At 34.9% G+C, this 21,568-nt stretch overlaps 1 protein-coding gene across 1 annotated transcript in view; it reads left to right on the top strand.

The window, feature by feature from the left end:
* The window catches only part of IMMP2L (inner mitochondrial membrane peptidase subunit 2), a 408,398-nt gene that overhangs the window by 314,676 nt on the left and 72,154 nt on the right, over positions 1 to 21,568 (top strand). The window lies entirely within an intron of this gene.

Raw genomic sequence — 21,568 nt, 5'->3', positions numbered from 1 at the left:
CATCTTTTTGTCAGGAGGACAGTCAATTCTTTCTCTGAACTCTAGTTTGGGTTTGGTTTTGGCTTTGTTACGCTTTGTGTAGATTCTTGTTCTTGTTTTAACTTAATCTAGCATGCAGGAAATAGTTGTATAAACTGTGTATCCTGCTGTGGAAATACAAACTCTTTTAGCCCTATTCCACATGCAGGATTTTTCTCTCTTTTTAAGAGAGAATATTCTTCTAATGTTGTTTAAAAACCCACTGTTTGTTACAGGGAAGGTGTCAAGACTGGATTTTTCTACCCTTATGCATTTCACGTCTATTTCATACAGAAGTCATCCCACTAACTGATTGAATTAATGACAAGAAGGACCTTATGAGTTTATCTGGCTTCTTGAAGTTTAGCCCAATTATTAAACTGAAATAATTTGTTCTCAGGAAATAATACAAAATAGGCCCACTGTCTGATTTGGACTATGTAATGGTGATGCCTTCTTTTAGTTTGTCTCACTTTTTGTGTGCTTGTATTTCCTGCTGTTTTTCATTATTATTTTCCTTCTACTATCTTCCAAGATTTCTAACGTCTAGTTTTAGAGGTTCTTTCTGACAGAATTAAGTCAGTCTATCCTGTGCAGGTATCTCTTTCCTCCCTTAGTAAGCTTTTCTCTGTCACTCTGTGTTCCCAACATAAATCTTAGTCATAAAGCCACTAATCTTCTTTTCACTTACAAATATATTGCCAATGTAGGCTCAGAGCATAAAGAATCCTTAGCAGTTGGACATTGGTTTCAGATTTACAGCAGCTCACACAGAAATTCACACAAGGTAAAATCCTCAAGGTAGGCACAATGCAGCTTTCATGAAAGATAGAATATTGGGGTAAATCTAAATACCCTCAGATTTTTGCTCAATTCACTGATGTTTATAAATATTAGTAAATCCCCTTCACTAGTCTTTAGCCTCACATTAATCATCAATTGTTAGCTAACATCAGATAGTATATCACTTTTCTTACAGCAATGGCACCTTTGAGAGCTAGCAGGACAGGTTTTGACAGTGAATTCTTCATCTTTCTGCTGGAAGAATGACCTTTGTATTGCTTTGATGAATACATTATGGGCAAGTCAGCTGTAAATAGGTATTTTCCTCTCAAATTAAATTAGAACAGCAATCGCTGAATGCAAGCAGAAGGCACAGAAGAGATCGCAGGGTTTGAAACTAGCTCCAGAATACTAAAATATAGAATTTTTCTGTCTGTAGAAGAAAGTGGAAAGTGCATTTAGAAGGACACACTGTTCTCTAGGTTCTTTTCATCCTACACATGTAAGATTTTAGGTTACTGGGACATTTTCTACTGCTCTCCTGTACTCTGGAGATTATTTGCACAAGTGAATTAAAATATTAAAATCACTCTTTCTAGCCATTCAGAAGGTATGTACTTTTTGGGAAAAAAAAAATCTCTCCTAAGACTGCAGTAGTGTTAAGGAACAGACATAGTAAGACATGGAGAAGTTTTCCTCTCTTTGTTAGTATATAGGTTGCTTAAGATATTAGGTTAAATGTGTGTCACATTAGGATGTGTGCCCCAATTCTGACTTTCAAAATTATGGTTTTTTTGATCAGAAGATGCAGTAGAAATAATCGGGGACTTAAGTGGACTGTGTTTACCATTTCTTCTTCAGTGGCTACCATTTCTTCTACATTCATGTGATTGTATAGAAAAAAGGCATTTATAGTGCAGCTAAACTCAGTAATGTTTTGTAGATGAACTTAATGAGTTACATGGGGCATAAAAGGAAATTATAGAAAAACAAATTGAGAACAGATGTTAGAATATTTTTTTCTCTTGGAGAATAACTCTGTGTAATGGCCTAATGGGTTAGGTTGATAAAGCATAAACCCTGATACCAATCAAGTTCTAAATTAGATGCACCTTTGGAGAGATGGGAATTTCTAAACTGCAAAACTTGGCCTGATTAAATTGTCTTTATTTAGTTCATAAAAATGTTATAAAATAAATAATATCTTGTTATTGCATGGATTTACAAGACTAAAATAGGATTTTTAAAGAATAGACACATATTTTCCTGAAGTATGTAAATAAAATGAAAATGTTTAAACTAAGATTTTAAAGGTTTACTATTTCCTTTCTGCTTAATTTTGTCTTTGAATAAAATTAATACCTTAACTGATACTAGAAAAATAACAGGATATCTATGATTTGTGCTGAATTAGAAATGCTATTAGCTTTGTATATGATCAAAACTTAGATATTAATTACCTTTTTTAATACGAGACTAAATTAATTAATTCATGGCTATTGTACATTGTCTTTTAAAAAATGCTTTGTGTAATGCTGAATAGCAGGGGTTACATAATACTATTGCTTTAATACTGATGTGTTTCAGTGTAGGGGGATAGAGTATGGGTAAATGAAGGTGGTATAGAATGTAATCTGATTCCCTAAAGAGTTGCTGCTGGAGCAATTACTAAAGATTAGGAGCAGGCCTGATGTTAACAGGCCACACCTGTAGCCAATCAGAAGAGTGCTATAAAAGAGTGAATTGGTTGGGTGGGGGGAGTTGGCTGCTGTGAGGATACGGAAGAGTCAGTGCCTAGAGGAGTGCCCTACAAGAGCCATCAAGGAGGTACGAACCTCTGGCAATATGGAAGCCTTGCAATGTGATGACACTAGAACTCTTGCACAGTAATGACAACATTTCAGGTTTGGAAGTCTGCAAGCCATTCATAACAGCGAAAATATCTGTTTTGAATAGAAGCCAATAAACATCTAGAGAACTTGCATATTTTTACTATTATTTAAGGGGTAAAAAATTACATATTATTGGATTTTTTTTCAGTTATCTGGACTGGGATAGAGATTTCTGTTAAATTGACTGTTGCTGTTTCTAAATTCTGAGTAAAGTTTCATAATATTAGGTTAGCATTCCTTATTTGGCATACTACAGAGATGTGATAATGGATACCTAATGTAATTAAGATACCACTTTTTGAAGTTTTTTGGTTTTGTTTTCAATTCTGATAATTTTCCTATTTGATGGACCTTTTTACTATGGGTTGCAGTTCAACAGCATAGGAAATATAAAAGTAATGTTCCTGGCAAAGGTTTTGCTTTCTTAGATCAGAAATGTGGGAGGTATTATAAAGAACTGATGAAGTATTAGACTCCTCTGCTGCTTCAAATTCCTTAACAATTTTAAAGGGTTAACTTTATGCCAGATCAGGTATTGTCTTTGCTTCCATAGTCAGGATAATATCAGCATAAAAGCAAAGTGATAATTTATATTCTGTGTTCAATATTCTGGCTAACTCAAGGGAAAAGTCATTATAAACTGTACTGTGTGTAGATTAAATGCTTAGAGCTGGCAGCCAGCAGTGCAGAGATGGTTAGCCAAACAATATTGTGAGGGTATCTAAGAAACAGTTATGAATAAATGCATGGAATAACTGATGTATTCCTGGATGTACACATGTGCAATGAGAAGCTCTCTCATAATTTTTAAAGTAAAACAGGCAAATTTTATCCTATAATGCTCTTATTTATACATTTACATATTTCCAAATGCCTCTGACCTGGGGATATGAAGGACCTTTATAAAATTAGGGCTTGCAATTAATGGCGGTCTTTCAGCTGTCATGTATAAGACCTGAACAAAAGCGCAGTAAAGTCAATGAGAGCTTTGTATTGTCTTTAATGGCTCTGGAGAAAGTTCTTTCTGAATAAACCTGTACAATCCAGTGTAAGGGCAAAAAAAAGCTATTATCCTCCTTATCTTCCTTGGAAACTTGTGACACAGGTAGGTTCGGTACTCTGTCAAAAATATCTCTTTTTGCCTATCCAGATTCCTATCTCAGCTCTTTTCCTAAAAATACATCTTTAATGTGTTTATTTTCAAAACTAAATTTTGTTGAACCTGAGCCTAAATTTTTTGACAGAAGTTTTGCATTTATAAGCTTCAAATAAGTAAATTGCTTTTAGTTAGCATTACTGTAGAGGCCAATTTTTATGATTGCCTATTCTGTACTGTACGTTCATGGAATAAAATATCTGAAAAACCTTTCTATCTGTTTGACCACATTTTCATTTAAAAGCACAAACCTGTAGACTGTGGCTAGGAAACTATAAACTAGGATAACACTGAACAGAATATGATGGATTTATTAGGTGTTTTGATTTGATTTTCAAAGGCAATCATCATCCCTTTCAGCTATAAGATGGCTGAATTAAATTACTTACAGTAGTAGAATGTGGCCTCTTATGATTTTTTTAGGCTGATCTAGTCTTTCTCTCTGTAATTACTGTTAGTGAATACAAGTAGTCAAAAGCACAAAATAAGGAAATTACATTAGAGAGTAAGTTGAATGGAAATATGACACTTCTAGTGGAGTGCAGAGGTTACTGCTGGGAAAGGAAATATTTAAACCAAGATGTCTGCAGCCAGTGAGAGTACCTCTGCTTCATTTGTTCTGTTATCTTCCGAGGAAGGTTCAGTGGACAATTGAAGGAGGAAGCAGATCTCTGTCTGCAGTTTTGAATTACTTACATAACAGCAAACAAAGAATGCCACATGTCCTAAGAGGGCACATCATCTTGGTGATGATCTTGCTGTCTGGGGAAACTTTCATATATGAGCTGTAAACTAGTGCAGGGATTACATATCTCCCTGAAATGGAGCAGCCTCTAAGACAAGAGGTGGGAAGAGTTTAACAGCTCCCAGCAGTGCACTGAGCATCACTGCATTAAATTGCACAATAAGGCTCATAGCTAGGGCACACTTCCCACAGAGAGCTCTGCCAGGACTTGAAATACCTGCTGACTCCAAAATGCCATTCAAAGAGGCTTAAGACAAATATGTCAATGGCAGAGTACCAAACACTGTTTTTCTTAGTTTAGAAAAGTCAAGAAGAGATAGCCAAAGGTGACAATACGAAAGTGTGATTTTAACAAGAAACAGTTATCTGTGCTTACTCTCCTAAAGTTTATGGAGGTGAGGAGAAGAGTGATGACAAAGGAGTCAGTGGAGGCTGGGAATGACCTACTGGGGACTTGTCTGCATTAACTTGCTAACAGATGTTGCAGATTCTTCTGTTAACTTTTTGCTACCACTGCCACCAGTGCACCTTCACTGTGCTATATAGATGTGCCTTGGAGAGTGGTGTGTGACTCTTGTGGGGCCAGAGACATTTCTAGTTCTCTCTTGGGTATTAAAGAAGAAATAAAGCCTGTGTTTAAACAGGATGTGTAATGTACATATGCAATCAATGCCATTCCGTATTATTTATCTCTGGCTACTGGCAAAAATGAAACAGGTAGAACTGTTTACAATCAGAGAAAAGACTTTGCATGTGGAGCATGAAGTTACCAGTAGTAAATGGCATGGATGCACAGCTTGAACTTGTGAAAATCTATGGTGAATAAAAAAGATAGGACGTTATGTGTTATGACTGATGACAAATAAAGCTCGAAGGGTAAATATGCTTGTCCCTTTGAGAGAATACTGTATGTGAGATGCAAGTTGGGATGGTGGCTTTTCTGTGAAGAATGACAATTCACTCCAGGAGCTGCTGAAGGGGAGCCTTGCTAATAAGATTGTGTGGCTTGACTGTCCATTAAATTATCATGGCTAACTGAATTTGCACTATAGGGAATAAAAAGTCCCCTATAGCTGTCCTAATTATTTTGAAAAGTAAAATATTTAGCTTGACTATTTTAAACCAATGCATATGGCTATTATCATGTGACTAAAAGCTCTCAGTTAAGGCTACTCTATTTCTTAGCAATAGAAAGTTTTCTTTTTGTCTTAGTTATGTCCAGTCTTATTTTATGCATTCTAGCTAATTTTCTCTATTACTTGTAAATGTAATTTATTTAGCATTGATAAAGCTTCAGTCATTCTGCTTATGGAGCAGGATTTATGTAACAAATTCAAGCACAATGAATTATTAATGCAAATGTTTAGTATTTCTGAATGCAAAAACCTTTAAAGAATTTTTCAGCCACATTGGAAGGAATGGTAGTCTGAGCTGCATTTGGCATCACTTATATTGAAATAAACTAGGAAAAATGTTGAAACAGTATTGGATCTATTTGATGAAATATTAGAAGTGATCAGAGTGCTGTCAGAATCATGCAATCATTTTAAATTATCTAATTTGAACAGCTCTGCATTCAAATATAGTCATTTGTGAAACCCTGTGTACTCCTTCATCAGTTTCCTTACAATTCTATTTCTCTCAAGCTGCTGCTTGAAATACCCTTATATTTCATAATCTTGCTTTAGGATTTGTAACATTATAATGTCTATATTGAATTAACAAATTTGCTTGTTTTAATGCATATGGAGCACAAAGGAATCTTTGCTGACTTCTGTATAGTTTAACCATGTAGGGAATTTTGATTCATGCTGGTGTTCATATTAAGATTTGCCAGGACATAATTGAAAAAAAACCACAATGTATTTATTTCTTTATAATTTTACCTTCTTGGACGTGGGTTATTGTCAAAGCTCAGACAGTGAGTACTAAAAAAAATTGTAAATTTTAGTTTGCAGCGTTGTAGGAAATTTTATTTACCTGATTCCATTTTTGGGTATGATAGATGCTTTGGTGTAGTAAGTACTCAAGTCATTAAAGGTCCCAATTCTAAAATAAGACTATTTTACTCCTGCACCTTGTTTACATGATTGCACATCATATTGGAAGGTTAAAAATGTGTATTTGTATGGCAGTGAATATGCAAACCAATATGTATTTATTTACAAGTGTATGTTTTTTTCATTTAGAAGCAAAACGTTATTGAACCATGATGAATACTATACCAGTACTTCTATGAATTATTAGAGGGAAGTGATGTTTTCCATGCACTTGGTGCAGTCAGGACAGTGTGCTTTGGGGACTCCCTGCAGAAGAGCTGGTAAATAAGCCCTGAGAAAGGCCCCTGTGACAGACGTGTAGCTCACCATGCAGAGGTTCAAGAGCAGGCTTTGCTCAGCCCTGGGTGGGTAGGCTGCAAGGAGAGATCAGAGCTGTCCCCAGCTGCTGCACAGCGAACGGGGGAGGCAGGGCCAGACTCCTGAGACACGGAGTCGTGGGACAGAGACAGCAGCCACAGCACCCAAAGTTCTGAGCAGACATTAAGTTATTTAAGTTTGGGGTTTTTTCGTTATGGCAAAGTCATGCATTGGTTGCTAAAAAAGTTAGGAAAATTTCCATTTTCAGAGATAGCAAAAAGGTCTGCCTGGAGAGCCCCGAGCAACCGGAGCTGGCTGAGTCCTCCCATGTAGGAGGCTGGACAAGGTAATCTCCAGGTGTCCCTTCCTACCTATATGTCTGTGCATGTAGGAAAATGATTTTTATTTTGTCAGTACTCTTTTATTTAGCATTTAGACAGTAAACTGACAAAAGTTACGTGTTAACACGGATGGAATCACATTTATCAAGAGAGAAAATAGTAAATTTGATTTTCTATTGCTGCAGTCTCTCAGAGGATTATCAAGGCCATCAAACTGCATTTTAGATTGTCAAAACAGTTCTTTGCAAACCTTTATTTGTATTCCCTCTATTCTAAAATGAATAGTTTAGAAAATATACTAGATGTCATGAATTTTCCTAACCTGGCCATGTTCAAAATTCTCCTCAAATATTAACAGCAAACACTTTTTTTTAACACTTTTTTTTGGACTTTATAGTTATGTTATGGAGTAAATAACAATATTTAATTTTAGCTAAATCTGATTTGGACTAGGATCCTGATCTCTCAAACATCTGTTTTTATATATTTTATGTCTATAGGATCTTTTTAATACAGTCCAGGGCCTGCATGTTTCAGACTGCTTCTCTTGTTTATGTTGTGTCTTTTCTCTATCTCTTTTTTTGAAAGACTTAATAAATTAAGCACCTTAGTTCAAACTGAATCATTTATGCTGGTTCTGGTGTTGACAGATGATTCAGTAAAAACTTAAATTTTTAATTAAGCAGAACTTTTGCTGTTAAGCAATTTAATTCCTGATTGTTATCCAAGCAATCAAAGCATTTTCCAAACTGTGTGGGCTTTTTTTGAAAAATACAATTGTAATGGACATGTTTATTTTTTTATTTATTTCAGACTATAAAAGTACAGAAATAATTTTTTTGATTACACATAATCATGATCTTGTCAGAGAAATGTTCAGATTGATAGCAGAATTTTCAAGTTATTATTTATCTCTTTCACTGCAGAAGAGACAAATAAGAATAATTCTTCAGAGGTAATTTCCATAGAATCTTACATTTGGTGAGAGGGATAATGCCTACTAACAGAGTAGCAAATAGGTTTGCAAAACAAATAATAAAATATATTCCTCTTCCCTTGATTGTTATTTGAGATAATATTACTTAATTAAAGTTGGGTATAGTTCTTTTCATTTACTTGTTCTGAGGATTTGGGCACTGCAGATTAGCATCTATTAAGGTTTGAAATTTTATGTAGATTTTAATTAAGAGCTCCTGCAACTCAGTGTCAGACTCAGGAACCAGCACAGTTTTTGTTTTTCTCTTGTCAGTCTGGAGATTTAGAAAAGAGTTGTGTATAATAGGAAAACTGGTATTTCCTCTTTCACTTACGCACCATTTATGTAGCTGTAATTTATGTCCTGATGGAATTATTGAAAATGTGTTTCATTGCATTTGATGCAAACCAGAAATCTCTTATCATGTGATCATCAGCCCTCTGTGCTCATGAGGATAAGTCCCATGCAAACTTTTGATTGTGAGCTTTGATAACAATGCCTGCAAGCTGCAAGATCTGTTGCTCAATATCACATTTTCTAATTGCAAAATTTTATTTTTACCCCAGGTGATCTGTCCCAATATAATTTTAAGGAATGCTATTCTGAAATATGTATTTATTAGAGCTTGTACCAATGCTGTCTCTTCTTCCATGCAATATATCTTCCTGAAGCTGGGAGACCAGATGACAAGCTTTGGGGGTTGTTAACTTGTACACCTCATATTTGAGAGATATCACTTTTTGCAATGGGAGCAGAAGGAAACCACAGTAGTAGTTACCATGATGTGATGACAAGATCTGATATTTCTTTCCTAGCAAAGGTATAAATCTGAAGATGATGAACAATTTCCACTCTAAATCATGGCTCATGGATCAATAATTGATCAATTATTTGAAAGAATGAGGAAGAAAGAAAGAAGAGACAAATTTTCAACTCTGCAAAATAACACTTCCACTTCTGGTGGAAGTCATGCAATTTTAGTAACAAAAATCTGTGCAGCATCAGTTAAACTAATAATAAATAAAAAAGCCTCTCAGTATTCTATGATGGTAAAATGAATGATCAGTTATTTTCTGGATGGGTCACTTCATGATCTTTCTTGAGAGCATAGTAAATGGTCCCCACAATGACTGCTTTACAGCCATGGGATTAATGTATGTGAAGGGGTACTTAAACAAAGGGGGTAACTTATTAAAACCTTTAGTCAACACTGCCGGAGTTATTATTTGTAGAATACAGCTTTGACTTTGTAGACAACCAAGGTAGGAAAGCAAAGAGCTACAAACCTTCCCAATTTTTCTTTTGGATCACCTTAGCAGGACTCAGGTTTTTTGTAGTTTAGCCAGTCAGAAATTTTAAAGCCAAAATCTCATCTTCCTTCCACTAAAAATGCACAAAAGAAATAACAGAAAGTTTAAATGTACTATCATCTTAGCAGTTTAGTATTTTCAGTTCTGTATTATGCCCAATCATATTCACATATTTTCACATTATGAAAATTAAAATTCAGGTTTAATTTGCAACTTATTAAAAACCAGGATTTGTATCATTTAGATGCCAAAATCACAGACTCTGGACTACTCTGTAACAGATGTGAAACTGGTATCCAACACTGAATTTTGGCCATGTACACACTACCTCTAATGAAAGCCAGGGGAAGCCTATGACCAAAACAAGATGTAATACACTGAAAAAGGAGAGGGATCAGAAGAAGTGACTACCTACAAAATTCTCCATGACTGCTCCTTGGCAGGTTATAGCTCCACCTAATATAATGCTCACCTTCACATTTCAGAGGCTTTGGCAAGTGGAAAGAGCTCACCAGATGATGTTTTTTACAGTTTTAGAGATTAGACACAGGCATTCCAGGATCCATTTTTTTTCAAGACTCTTTTAATTCTGTCACAACCATGAGACACTAATTGAAATTTGTTCTTCAAAATGCTACAAATGCAGGTTTCCACACATAGGATAAGTCAAAAATACCTGTGTTACTCTTCCAGACTGAAGAGTAAAAAAATGAACATGCACTTGGGAGTGAAATTTGGCATGACCACCCCAAAAGTTCTGCTTTTGCTGCAACTGCCGTGTTCTCTGTATCCTCAAGCTGTGAAGAGATGTAACACTCCCCTTTGACAAGCTCAATATACTGTTTTCTCTGAGGTGTGTATTGTTTTCTGGTAAATCCTGTACTATAGGACTTAAGAACTACTACTACTACAGGACTTTAGAAACTATTTCATATTCATAATATCTGTACTCAAATATGCTGTTAAGTGTTATGTATTATCAGAGGAATTTTAGAGGCCCTCAGAGTTCTTCATGCATCAATGAAAGCACAAGGTCTCAATTCAAAACATTCATTCTGATTATACTTAGTGAGTGGAACCATGTAAAGAATAAATCTAATTTTCATAGTTATTAAAATGTTTGTGAACTTTTGTTCATATAAATTTTCAAAGAAACCATTGTAATTTCAATTAAAGAATTTGATAGTGTTACAAAGCAATTAGCTTTTAAATGAGAAATATTTAGATTGAACGAGACAAAAATACTAACAGAGAATAAAGTCTTCATGTTTACGCTTAATAATATTGAGTTAGGAAGAAATGTCCTTTATTCACTTTGGATCCCATTCAGAACTCTCTTACATCTTCCTACTGTTAGGTTCTCTGAGAGACTTTTCCTGTATATCTTTCATAAGTACTTTTCTGTTGTCACAGTATCTAAGTTTCAAGAAGCAGAACAGTAAAGGCATTTGTTAAAAATCTACAGTTCATTGTTTCCTTATATTGCTGAGTGGTCTACTAGCCCCACTAGTTATACACATACCAGTGCAAAACAGGTATGTTTGTACAATGGAAACTTGTTCAAGAAATGGATTTTAGTACATAAATTAGAAATGAAGTTCATATCACAAAGCTCATATCTCTTCCCTTCTCTAATATTCATTCTTCCCTTCCAAATTTGTTCAAAACTCTGTACTTTGCATTGTGCATAGAAAAAGATGCAACTCACATAACAGTAGGAGAAAATCTTGTATTTCTGTTGTAGCATTCATCTCATGTTTGAACTATATTCTTAAAAAAGAAAATAGTAAAGATACTGTCTTGATCATTTATATTTGCATTTACATGCAGTGTGGTTTGTATGGAAGGCTTATTTTACATCTATGTTTTAGTTTGAATTTTCAGGATGTACTGCAGCCTGAAGTAAGTCATGGACTAAAATAGAAGATTATAATGGGATATCTTTCTTCCCTGGTTTGCTTTTAGAGTTCTCTCCTGGCACATTTTACACAAATTAATTTGACAGTAACAAAAACTAAAAAGGTATTTGGATTACTTCAACAGTAAACTAGCAACAGAGCCATGTCATTTCAATTTATCACTTGTCTTTAAGTGTGTGAAACCTTAGTGCTTCATCACATTCAAATAGATTGCTTATATATAGAAAAAAGCTGCAGACTTCACAGAGAGGAAAAAAAAAACTATCAACTGCCAGCTGAGCTTTCACATTCTCCCTGACTTGCAAATTTTTTTAGTGAATCTCACACTACCTGAAGTAGAACAGCATAGTAACCTTAGTTTTACCCTTGTTACTATGTCTCAGGCTATTAGGGGTTTATCCATCAAAAAGAGCTCTGGCCCTAACAACACACTGGGCCTTTGAAATTATAACCTGGGAGGCAAATCCTGTGAAGCCAAACTTAACCTCTACGGTTAGCTTTTATCCTGCTAGCATAAATCTGTGTTTCTTGGTATACTGAAGGCATCTACTATATTCCCAGGGTTATGCAGGAAGAGAACATGCACTTAATCAATGATGCTTGCACAAACATATTGAGAACAAAAGGAAAAAAATTAAAATACAAAAAAAATAATTAGAAGTTGAAGTCTTTTCCTATGATAAATTCTACAGAGTCTGAAAAGTGAAGATAGGCTAGACAGATGATGCATGATGAGGTAATTGTTAAAAATGAAAATATTCTCTGAGTAATCTTACCTCCAGGTATCTCATGTTTGTATGCTCAGAAAGGAAGAAATGCAATTTCTTCTAGTATTTCAAATCTGAAGTTTTTCCTTTTTTTGGTCAAAAAAAATGAGGTCAGAGCAGACATACTATTTTTACAGAATCCAGGATTTAAAGTGAATGATTAATTTATTGAAAATCCAATATGATTTATTGTGCGTTATTAAAAAACTAGCACACCTGTAATCTAAAAAGCCTCAGAGAACAAATTCTTCCAACTCAATGATAAATATCTATGTAAAATGAACTTAGTAAACAACATCAGTATAATCTCTATTTCAAACTATATTCTTTTTTTCAATGGGGCTTAATATGCTGCTACATGTGCTAGTTTTATTATGGATCATTATGGTCTTGTGCTCTTGATAGTGTCTTGCTGCAGAAACCAAGACTAGTGAAATAAAAACTAATAATAGTACAACACCTTTAGTTTCAACAAAGTATTGATAAAGTGGATAAAAATAAGGTTTGATTATTCTTCAGAGGCTTTTTTCTTGTCAGAATACATGGGTGCTTTCTCTGAAAAGTAAACAGTATAATGTAAGGAGGAATAGCTCTGTTTACCAGAAGTAGTCAAAGTAGCAGATACCAGTATTACCTGGAAAAGATTCAGTTACCTTGGGAATGAAAACATTAACTTTATTCTTCTTTCTGAATTCCACTTTAAAACCTTTATTCTTAGCTCTCTAGAGAAAGTCCCAATTGGCATTTAAATGCATTTATTTTTAAATGAGATTCATAAGGGACTAAATCTATCAGAGTTTCCTATGAAAAAAAAATTAATAGAGATGCTTCTTATAGGTTTTGAAGTAAAGAATTAAATTTTATCTTGAAAATGGAATGGTGCCAGCTTTCTTGGAGACTAATTTAAACATTTCATAGAATAAGCATTACGTAGCATTAAGACAGGTAGCTTTAGATTTCATGCCTTCTCTGCAACAAAGGGTAACAAATTTTTTCATTGCATTTGGAACAGGACAAAAAATACATCATCTTTTCATCATGTTGAAATTTCAGTAAAGTGCAAATTAGGTTCCAGTATTAACAGGCCTTTCAGTGACAGCATGGCAATCTCTTAGAGAGTATTGCATTCATTTTTCTGTTCTATATAGATATAAAGATACATTCCACTTCCAATAATGACATGCCTCCTTGAGGTCTAGGGCATCTGCAATAGCTTTATTACCTAAGTCGGGTAAAAAAATCCCCAAACCTTTTGTAAGGTAAAATAGGTTTATCTTGTATCTGGTTTGTACAGTATGTTAAAGTATTTAAAAGTTGGGAAAAATATTGTCTCTGGGAGTTTTGCCAGGGTCAGTGATGTCAGGACTTCATCCCCCAGCAGGATTTTCCTGCTGCTGCTGTGCTGCAGACGTATGGCCACAGACTGTCCCCAGCAAGGGACAGCACATGGCTCTTCCAGCAATGCCTTGCTCCAGCCCCTGCCATGCTCCATCTGTCCAGGGCTGGCAATGTTTGCAGAGAAAAGGATCATATCTTTGTCATACAGCCATGCACCAGGAGATTCTTATTCCTGTATCATATTTAGAGATTTCCTCTGTTATTCTGATGTTTTGTGGCATGTAAATGCTAAATACAGGTAACAGAGCTAATATTTCTATTTGTATAGTAAGAACCAACCTGTCCTTCAAACCACCGTAGTCAGAGGAAGCACTTTGCCAGTGGGGAACATCTCCCAGTATCTGGGGCTAATCCTAAAATTCATAATTGACCTCATGTTTTAACACTAACAAAAGGGTTGCATACCATAAATGGAATACCTTTTTCTTAGCTGTGTATGTGAAAAATGCTTGTAGTTTCTGAACTGTTTATTATAATTCACAGCTTCTGTGTATTGCAAGCTAAAATTGAAAATAGCCAGCAAATTGCAAATACATTTGCTAGATAGGTACAATTTGAAGTATGAAACAATAAACTGGAAAGCCTCTTGGGGTTCTGGGTAATTCACCAGAAATACACTTAGTGTGGCATTGCTAATCCAGTTATATAAAGAAGAAAAGTAATTGCTAAAAGTAACAAATTTTATTAGGCTACCTGAATAAAATGCACAGAGATCCTCTTATGAAAAATGCTTTTTTTTTAATTTAAAAATTTTAATTGTCATAAAACAAATCGTTTTTGTTTTTGTAATATTTTCATTCTTAATTTGTCCTATCAGTAGACACTTTTTCACACTTAGTCACAGACTGGGGTGAGGTTTGAAGAATTGCTTGGTATTAAGTGCAAAAATCTCTTTCAGGTATGTAGAATCTCATCTAGTTTAATATTTTACTCATCCTAACTTTTTTTTTAATAATGTATGAATACTCATGGCCACATATTTTCTTGATTATCTGAACAATCCTAGATGCATTTGAAAGGATTACTCTCATGGTGGGTCTCCTGAATTGCATTTCATCTGTCATGCAGCAGCCTTTGTTAGTTCACAGCAGAAGACAGCATAGATTTCTGTTTACATGGATAAAATAGAAAAGAGTTTGCTTTTCTATAATACCTTCTCTATCTCAAGGTATTTCAAAGCACTTGAAAGAACATCCTGGCTGAGTTCAATGCTACTGCAGTGTATGAGTAGGCAGCTGCAGCAGCCCTTCAGGACTGTGTATTTAGCAGCCAGACATTTCAGATAGGAGAATGAAAGAAGCTATGTTGAAAGGACGGTGAGAATGAGTGCAAGGGATTTCACTGCAGGAAAACAAGCAAACTGACAAAACCATCAAAAAACTATGTGAGAGGCATAGCATGTTTTCAAACATTTTCCTCATATATAAAAGATGTAAAAGATTATGTGATTGCAAGATGTTTCATGCTGAAGATATTTTCTTGTTTAATAATCTCTGTTCATTGAACTGAATTCATATGAAACTTTCAAAATAATCAAAAATATAAAACTAGCATCATGTTGTGCTTTAAGCCTTCTCTGCAGAAAAGACAAAGAAGCAAAGCACTGCAAATATTGAATTATATTTCATTACTGAATGTAGCAATTCCTGTGTGCTCTAGAAAGTGTAAACTTCATGTAGATTTGGCATCGCTAGTGTGTGTTCTCTACCATTTTATGGAGCTGAGATGTGGCAACTCTCAAATTAGCACTTTCCTCCACATTAATCTTGCAGTAAATATATGGGTACCTATATTTGTAATGATTTCAGTCTTGGTTGTTTTGACACATATGTCAAATTCCCAGTGTTTGCTTTCAAGTGCAGGCTAAGAGAGTGTCCCAAGACAAGCATCTGAAATGTGTATGTGCTATTTTTGTAGTAGGGAAGAAAATATTGATAAACTAAAAATGCTTGAAAAGGCCTAACCAAAAGATAAAAATATTCTGTTTCAAAAAATATTGCGCAAATTAATTTTCTTTAATAAAGAATTAAAGTATAAAGTAAGATGTGCATTTAAGTATGTAATTTTTCAAAATGTCACTTAATGAGAGGCTAGCATTCAGTAATATGCTGCATATATGATTCTGTCAGTTCATGAATCTTTCAAAGAAGATCATGATATTTATTGAAGTCAGGTGAACTTTGAATGTAAACCCACCTCAAGACCTGCATTTATGAAAAAATATCTAACCCACTCTTTACTTTCTTCATCTGTGTTTCCATTTCCTTCTCTTTCCTATTTTTGTCTGTCCTTTTTTTCCCCAAAACAAAAGAAGATACCTTTTTTTTTTTTTTTTTTTTACCGTGAACTTCATGCATTGCTGAAACAGAAGCACAGGCACTTTTGAGTCTCATATCTTTAAGCACAGAAATTCTCAACCTCAGTTGTCTAACTGTGTCTTGAGGAACAGTTCTTATTCTTCCTAATGGAAGTTGCAGTTCTCAGACCTCAAGATTAGGAATTCACTATGGGCTTTTATAAGTTTGGGAGGCCTGTGGGCTAACTTTCAAATACTGCCTATGGTTCTCAGTTCATTCCACTAAATTCTGTCTGAATAATCACTTTTTGTCGGTACATCATGACTTCACATTACAGATGTTTATGCTACTTTCAAATTTCCTCTTTATTGTATCATTTACATTTGATTCCCTGAGTGTGAGTCAGTCTGTGAGATGTTATGAACAGAGAGTGTATGTCATACATCTGCTAAAGCTTCAAACACCTTGGGCACTCTGTAGGAATTAAGAAAATAAGTCTTCTAAAATGATGAAACATGACATTAATATAGAAAATGTCAGTCACTTGTTATATTTTGTCAGATAAATATTATTTGCTGTGCCAGAGTTCACTGCTTAATAATACATTGTTCTTGTCAGTACTGTTTAAAGTGCACATGATTCATACTAAACCTTTATCTTAGCTGATAGTGAAAGTAGGCATTTAGCATTTTCCAAAACCAAATCTCAGTTCAGAAGTTTAATACACTTCCATATTTCCTGCAGTAGGAAAGAATTTTCTGCCTTCTCCATAGATTTATTTATCTCAGTAGTATAGAAGAGGTTTATGGTGGCAGTGCTGTGGTTTTACAAGATCTACTGAAACAGTACTTAACAATGCACAATTTGATAATGCAGGCTTTCCATATATTGGAAAATGTTTCTTACTTAAATTTCGTTTAAAATTAAAAAGTTTACTTCCTAGTGGAATGAAAATGAGAGGTAATATTGCTTGGTAAAAAAAAATTAAGAAGCTTTGCAAAAAAACCTGTTATTGGAAGATAAGTAGTCAGCATTTAAGAAAAAAATAAAATGCTGTACTTCCAGTTTTTTTATGTTCTAAAAATTTTAAAATAAAGATAACAGTTTTTAAATTTTATTGCAATATTGGTAATTTTCATTTATTTATCTCTAAACATAAGAGTGAGAATGTTCTGGTAGAAAAGACATTTCATCTATAACTGTGTGAAGACCTGGATATGTTTTTCAGATTTGACCAAACTCAATTAAGTTTGCAAATGTTTGCAGATAACCAGTTTTTCCCAGATTTGCTTTCACCTTTCAGTAATATGAAGTTACAATGGAGACCATCTTCTCCGTCCTATTTAGCAAACTTCTAAACATTGTTATTCTTACACAAATAATAGATGTGAAGGAATGGCTTAAAGTTGCACCAGGTGAAGGTTACACTTGGTATTAGGAAATGACTCCTCATTGACAGGGTGGTCAATTGCTGGAACCTGCAACCAACAAAAAGGGGCCGTGGCCACAAGCCTTTAGGTGTTCAGCCATCTGGACAATGCTCTTGGTTTATATGGTTTAACTTTGAGGTGGTCCTGTGTGGAGTCAGGAAAGATATACTTGTGGGTACCTTCCAAATGGAAATGTTCTATGGTTCTATGGTTAATTTTGTCATAGAATGAAATTTTGTGCAGTGATCTAATCTAGCTGCTGCATAAAAATTATAAACGTAAGGTAGGTCTCATATCTTAGACCATGAGTTTTAAGGGTTTTTGAATACTTAAAGTTATATATTGATATTAAAAAATATCAAATCTTTTAATAAGGTAAGCTTGCAGCAGTTTTGCTATCAAGAACTGCTGCGAGTTAATATGTGTCCCCATTAAAATACAGGTATGTATGTTGATATTTTCCAGGGAATTGGTGATTGTTGTATTTTAAAGACTGACACATCAGGATAGTTTCTAACTTTAAACAAAAATGTTACTAGCACACTTCATGCTAATGAAGTTCATTTTATATGTTATTAACCATCAGCAATGAGTATACAAAACAGTTAGTGTTTATACTTATTTAATGGGCTTTTCTTCCTTCTTCTCCATATTTCCCCCTTCTGCTTGATGCTTTTATGCTATTTGAGAGTTATATCTGTCAGTATTTAAGAGATATTTGTAGAACTTTCTCAATAATATTTGGTCAGCCATGAAGTGGTCAGTCAATATTGACTAGATTGTTGTTGTAGGTCCCTTCCAACTGAAATATTCTTTCTATTCTATTCTAATATTGATTTTAATTCAGATAATGTTGCACAATACTCTATTATTCCCAGTAAATATTAGGACTAGTTTTAATCATATTTCTCAATCTGATTGTCTTTGGTATCTCTGATTTCTGATGTCCACTGTTTGCACCTTTGGTAGCCACGTTGCTGAGATACTTATGTGAAATGCATGGACACTGTGTCTGGCTACACATTCTTAGAACCACCAAAGACATACTCTTTCTGTTTACACTTTTTAGTTGAATTACTCTTGGTTTGCAGGCAAAGCAGAATAATTATATCTTGGTTTATATTTTATAATTTATGGGTGTCACATGCTTCTGCTTTGGCTACTCAATGTTGATTTGCCTGCCATGCTGCGTTCAGCTAATCATCTACAATCATTTCTTTACCTATGACACCTCTAGAAGGTGATTTATCCCTTTGAGAAACAGGGATTTTAGATGGCTGGATGAGTAATCCTCCAAAAGTGCCTAGAATAATTCAGGACACCCAGTGACTAATATAGGTTAGACAGGGCCCATCAGATGAGAGGAATTACACCTCTATGGCACTGTCAGCCTTTCCACTGACAAGCTGTTCATACATGCAGGAAGTTTTCCAGCATTACTCATACTGGTGCTAAGTAGGGAAGATCTATCCCTGTTAAGTGTTGCAAAGGTAGACATTTATGGACACATACAATTGCAAAATTGTATTGCCATTGTTGCATTTCAAGCAACTCAGTATAAATTACTGCCAGAAGTGAATTCTAGATTATTTTCTAGATTAGCACTTTTGTAGTTATTCTCAGGAAGTATTTTTATCTGTTTTTCAGAGGAAATGTGATGCACTTTTAAGGTTAGAGTCACTCTTTTTCTGTGCTAGACCTATTTTCCGAGGTTAGTCAGGGCTTTGAACTTGCAAAACTTAGCTGAACTAATTCAGGTAATATTGTTTGCAGTCTAAGTCATGGTTAACCTTTTTTGTAATACCAAATGTCAAAGGTCAGGAAAAAATATCCTATGCTGAGTCCAGTTAAAACACTGCTTTGGTTTGACAAATATTACAAAAAAAATGACAAAAGCCTACATCATACAGAATGAATACTCCTGATGTCCACCTGTCTGTATTTTTCCCTTTGTCAAGTCAGAGCTCCTTAACTTTCAGTGCAAAACTCTCTGTAGCATCTCTGCTCTTGCTGCATGTCACTGAGCTGTAACTCCTTCTGCTTTTCACAGCTGTGCAGCTCCATTTTTTGATTTTGCTCCTCCCCCTTTACTGCTATGCCTTTGTTTCTGCCTTGAGAGCTCTTGTTTCTCTGAAAAAATCTTTGACTTGTCTGTTCAGATGCCTCATCAAAGCATGTTACTTTGTGCTTAGCCTTAAAAAAATGACATCCTTTATTTATTTAGGAAACAATAAAATACAAAACAGAAATAAGTTGATGCCTTCTTTTTTAAGTTCTACACATCTTCTATGCATTATAAAACTTATAATAACTGATATTAGGCATAAATTCTAATACTGGTGTGTAGTTTGGAACCCAGAATTTTAATTCATGGCTTCTGCCGTGTTTTATAAGCAGCGACCACACTTGAATTCTTTATAATCAATAAACTACAAAGCAGTTTGAGAGTTGATTTTAATCATGACTCTTCAGGCTTTTAGCTGTGCTGTAACCTGAGGTTGTAGCTGGAATTTAAAGACTCCCAGTCTCCGAATTGTTCACTTGTGGAAGCCTTGCAGTTTCCTCAAGGTCTGTGTACCCATGGCCGTAAGAACGGGCTTTTGCATATCTTACACTTGCCTTGAAAAAGCAGGCTGGAAGGTGCCCAGATCTCCCTGCTGAGACACAGACTCAAAATTAACTTTCATTCCTCTAGGTTTTCCTTGTCATTTGGGATGGGATTGATATTAGTGTTGGGATACAGAAGCAGCTACTTCTTAACTAACTAGGATTCATTAGTAACAATTTCTCAGTTTTTCCTGTTAGTGCTACAGCAGCCAAAGTGCTTGGGATTTCTCAGTAATTTTTAAGTGTTCTTCATATCTCTACTGTACACAGATGCTTTTTTCAGCCTGTGCTTGTCAGTTGTAGCTGACAGATTCCCCTTTTCTCTTTGAAGGGCAGACCTTTTAAAAGATCAGATGTCCTTTGATCTTGGGTTTGATAATTTTCCATATTCTCAGCAGTCAGTTGAGAGACTTCTCCTTGATTAGAGTCTTAGCTGCTATTTTGAAGAAAAGTTCTAATCTGGGATGTGGTTCATTTTTGCCAAGTAATTATTGTTATTGTTTTTAAAGGAATTATTATCAAAGTGCATAAATGATATCTGAACAAGCAATTAAAGATGACTTTATAACTAGTGAAGGATTGTAAATGTAAATACAATGGCAATCAGTGTTTGTACAGTGAACTTCCCAGCAGCAGAAGCCAGAGAAGCATCCCACAGAAACCCCCTTCGTTCCTTTAGCAACATTTCCCACTGGGGTATGCTGACATCTAATAAAGCAGTTTGTCTGTGATTTTTAGACAGCTTTCAAATCATGTTTTCAAGAAAATCTGAAATAGTTTTAGTGTGATGCTTTGCAAACATCTTACAGCTCTGTCTATCCACCCACTTTTAATTCTGTGAGATGTCATTGCTGTACTATGTCCTGTGAAAAGATAAAGAAAATCATGGTCCCCTTAAAGAAACTTTCAGTTTAATCAATCATAAAAGAAGTAAATTTGTGTATATAGGGATCAATCTATTGAAATCTCCATAAATAACTATCCATAATTTCAGAAAACTTACTCTCATTGCTACCTTTTATTCTGATTACAGTTCCTTGCAAATTGCTAAAAGAAGCTGACCTCCCTGCTTAGAAGGAGAAATACTGTGACAGTCCCATTAGTTCTCATGAGAAAAATCAACAACGTATTAGCAACAACTATTTAACAGGAAATGGGACTTCAATATTTTCTATATAATGCATTTTGAAAAATTAGTTTTGGGGAAGACGGGTAGATGGGTGGTTGGATGGATAGTTGTAGCCTTTTTATAAACAGCCAATCTCCAAAAAACAAAAATTTCTGCAAGATTGTCTTGAAAAAGCAATAAGTATATACTGAGTAGAATGCTTTAAAAATAATGAAAAGGGGATTTGTATTCAGGAGCAGAATTTTGGAACCCTTGCTGGTGTAGGACTGAGAACATTTTGTCACACTTTCCCTTAGTGGTTTCTGAAGTGTAGCTGGGAATAAAGGCGTATGGGTTGGAAGACTACATGTGTGTTGAATAGCCATCTGTTATGGTATCCCTTGGGGATAATACATCAAAGGAGGTTTCAGAATGGAAATGCTATATGACCATTGCAGTGATGT

This window comes from Camarhynchus parvulus, chromosome 1A (genome assembly GCF_901933205.1).
Source record: "Camarhynchus parvulus chromosome 1A, STF_HiC, whole genome shotgun sequence".
Taxonomy (NCBI): domain Eukaryota; kingdom Metazoa; phylum Chordata; class Aves; order Passeriformes; family Thraupidae; genus Camarhynchus; species Camarhynchus parvulus.
The sequence above is the reverse complement of the archived record's forward strand: the minus strand, read 5'-3'. Positions and strand labels throughout refer to the sequence as shown.